The 3,522-nt window shown below is 31.6% G+C and overlaps 1 long non-coding RNA gene across 1 annotated transcript; it reads left to right on the top strand.

The window, feature by feature from the left end:
• The first annotated feature begins 455 nt into the window (after positions 1 to 455).
• On the top strand, positions 456 to 2,569 carry LOC145307278 (uncharacterized). Its single transcript, XR_013875377.1, has 3 exons — positions 456 to 563; positions 1,706 to 1,774; positions 2,501 to 2,569. It is a non-coding gene; the product is annotated as an uncharacterized LOC145307278 (long non-coding RNA).
• The last annotated feature ends 953 nt before the right edge of the window (positions 2,570 to 3,522 follow it).

The following is a 3,522-nucleotide window of genomic DNA, read 5'->3' as shown; positions in this document are numbered from 1 at the left end:
AAAGAAAAATTCTAAACAGTTACAGCTGCTTCCTATTCATAGAAATATTTAGTTTTTAAGCCTCATGACTGGATATAGAACATACATGAATAGATTGATATGTCAATAATTTAGGTTGCTAACATAGACCTCATTTATTAATTATTGGTCAGTTTGTTCCTCCTATAAGTGGAGAGGTAAAGGGTAAAGGGGGTTGGATTAGTGTTTCTCTAATTTAGCTAGCTGCGAGTTTTATTAGATTAGAGCACATGAAAATATGGTGCAAAATCCAAGTAATCTATAATAAAAAGTAGCTTGATGTCTGTCTGTCTGAAGCTTAAGATCTTGATAACCGCTGAACCAAATGAGCTTTACCTTCCAGGGAATATACCTACTGGTCCTGTGGTGATTTTAAGCTATTTTCTGGGAGGTAGGGACACCCCTCCCAAAAAAATAATAATATATATTAAGATTGCAAAACAATATTGATAATAAATTAGAACAACAATAATAACAACAATGTGAATGACCGAGGGTCAGCTCAAGCCAACACTAATGATGCGTCCAGTATGAACATGTATATGGTAAATATTCACCTTTTTAAAAGCAAAGCTTTTGTATAAGTAGGGTCGGTCCGTCCGTACGTCCATCCGTACAACCGTAACGGATAGCTTTTTTCGTTAATTTAGGCATGTTAGATTTGTCCTATCGATTTCAAATTTTGCATGGTGATTCCTTTAATAGTTAGGTACGATTTAGAAAGCGTAGCAACTCTATAATCATCACCAAAATGTCCGTACGTCCATTTAAACATGTTGAAACATGTAAAAAATAACAATGTGATCTAATCATCCGATTGATCTGATTTTTGGTATATTGATTCCTGGGGCAACAAAGTATAATGTAATAAGCGAAGCAACTCTATAATCAAGTCCTAAAAATGTAAGTATGTCCATAAACATTATCCTGTATCAAGCAGTTTTTCAACAAATTTACACTTACAATTTTGCTTCAACTCTTATACATTTATATTCCGATTATTCAGTTCTGACACTATATAAGTGATGATGTCCGTTTGTCCTACAGTTTCAGTGCTTCGTTTTTATGGATGTTGTCATCCTTGTTACTTTATCAATCTTTCTATATTAATCTTTTGATTAAGCAATCAATTTATTTGATAAATATTGATCTATCTGACAAACTATCTATCAATAAATTTTTATGAAAAATACAGAATTAGATCTAACTATTTTATCACTCTTTTTTTATATTGATCTGTTTAATAAACTATCAATCAATCAATATATATGATTAATATTGATTAATATCTGGATTATTCCATCTTATACACTATCTATTACCCAATCTATTTGGTAAATATTGCTCTATCTATTTTATCAATCAATCTAACTATATTGATCTATCTCTTTTATTTTTAAATCTATTGTATCAATTTATCAATGTTGATCCATCTAACTAAATAATAATCAAAATATTCAAAATGCTCCACTAAAATTTGTATGTTCAATTAATCCGCCACCAGTTTTCAACTGACAAAAACCTCTCTTTCAGTATGTTTGTTTAAAATAAATGAAGTATGCATTTAGAGTATTTTATTCGCTTGATAATCCTAGTTTCCTATTTCTTCACATGATTAAATGTTTTACTTAATTTATAATCATTTTCAACTATTCCCCCTTTAAAGAAGATAATAATTCTTATTAAGGCTATGGTAATAACAATTGTGCCTCCAATTGGACCTCCTATTCCAGTTGTTGTTGGAAGAGCTCTTCAGGTAAAGTCAGCTAATAGATTTATAAAATTAGATGGGCTGTCAGACACGATAATCCACCAAATGTTTAAAATAAATGTTTAGCAGTCAAACATATCTGTTTATTTTTAGTCACATATGATTTAAAAGCAAGCTAATAGATGTATAACCCTAGATGTGCTGTCAGACATAATAATCCACCAAATGTTTAAAATAAATTTTTAGCAGTCAAACATATCTCTTTATATTTAGTAACATATGACTTATTCTAATAATATAAGCAATGAAGTTTTTGGAAGATATTATTTCCTGAAAGCTAGCTAATAGATTTATATCCTTAGACGTGCTGTCAAACACAATCCACCAAATTTTTAAAATCATTTTTAAACAGAGTCACATATGATTTATGTTTATAATGTCTGTTACCTCATTATATGTTTCATCATAATTTGGCAATAACTCAGTCAAAAATACTTACAAAATAGGCCTTTTCTGAACTAAGATACTCAAATAGTTCCTTTACAAGCTCAATCAATCAATTTTCAGATAACTTTATATTTCAAGGAAAATTGATGAAAATACTAAAAAAGGCATATTTGGGTGTTTCCTTTTATATTTACAGATACCAAAAAATCAACTGAAACAATAATTCTTTATACTTTTATCTCATTTTTAAGTTTTCATTCTATTAAATTAATTATTCTTGAAGGAATTTATGTATCTATTATACTGAAACTATTTTTTTTTCAGAATGGAACCATGCTTTTGGATGAAAGATTCAAGAAAAAAGGAATTTATTTTGAAGATGGAAACAAAAAGGATTTTTTCAAAAAAGAATGGACAAAGGGACAGTATAGAACAGAAACATTTATTGATATGAATAGGTCTTTTAATACAACTAGATGCTACTTCCCTAGAAACCTATAGGGGCAATTGACGGAGAAGATACCCTCCCCCAAAATAGTTAAAAACATTCCCTGGACCTATATGAAGCTTCATTGTAAAGGAGAACCTTATCGGTTCAGCGGTTAGTGAGATCCTTTGCTACAGACAAAAAAAGCTTACTACTTTTTATAATAGGATAATGGCATTTAGTAGTTGTCCGACAGACCTTAAACCTTATTATTTAAGGAAATATTATTTTTGAAAATTTTTAAAGATTTATCCAAATGGTACAATAATCAATGAGGATGGTTCCAGAGATGAAGCTGACATCTATCTAGGAGCCTTAGATCCCAGGTAATGAGGTTGGTTCCAGAGATGAAGCTGACATCTATCTAGGAGCCTTAGATCCCAGGTAATGAGGTTGGTTCCAGAGATGAAGCTGACATCTATCTAGGAGCCTTAGATCCCAGGTAATGAGGTTGGTTCCAGAGATGAAGCTGACATCTATCTAGGAGCCTTAGATCCCAGGTAATGAGGTTGGTTCCAGAGATGAGGCTGATATCTATCTAGGAGACTTAGATCCCAGGTAAAAAGGTTGGTTCCAGAAATAAGGTTGACATCTATCTAGGAGCCTTAGATCCCAGGTAATGAGGTTGGTTCCAGAGATGAAACTGACACCTATCTGTTTGGAGTTTTGGATTCCAGATATTAGAGTAAAACACTAGAGGGGGAAGGGGTTAAATAACTGTATGTATATCCCCTTTCAAAGGACCATGTGCCGACTTTCAATTGGGTCTTTGAAAATAAATAATGTCGGGAATATTAACACAGCAAAGTCGCTACAAAAGATTTGAAAGCAATTTGCTAGCAGACAAAAAAGATTCTTG

This window comes from Acartia tonsa, chromosome 15, assembly GCF_053477335.1.
Source record: "Acartia tonsa isolate MP-2025a chromosome 15, ASM5347733v1, whole genome shotgun sequence".
NCBI classification, from domain to species: Eukaryota; Metazoa; Arthropoda; class Copepoda; order Calanoida; family Acartiidae; genus Acartia; species Acartia tonsa.
This window is presented reverse-complemented; position numbering and strand designations above follow the sequence as displayed.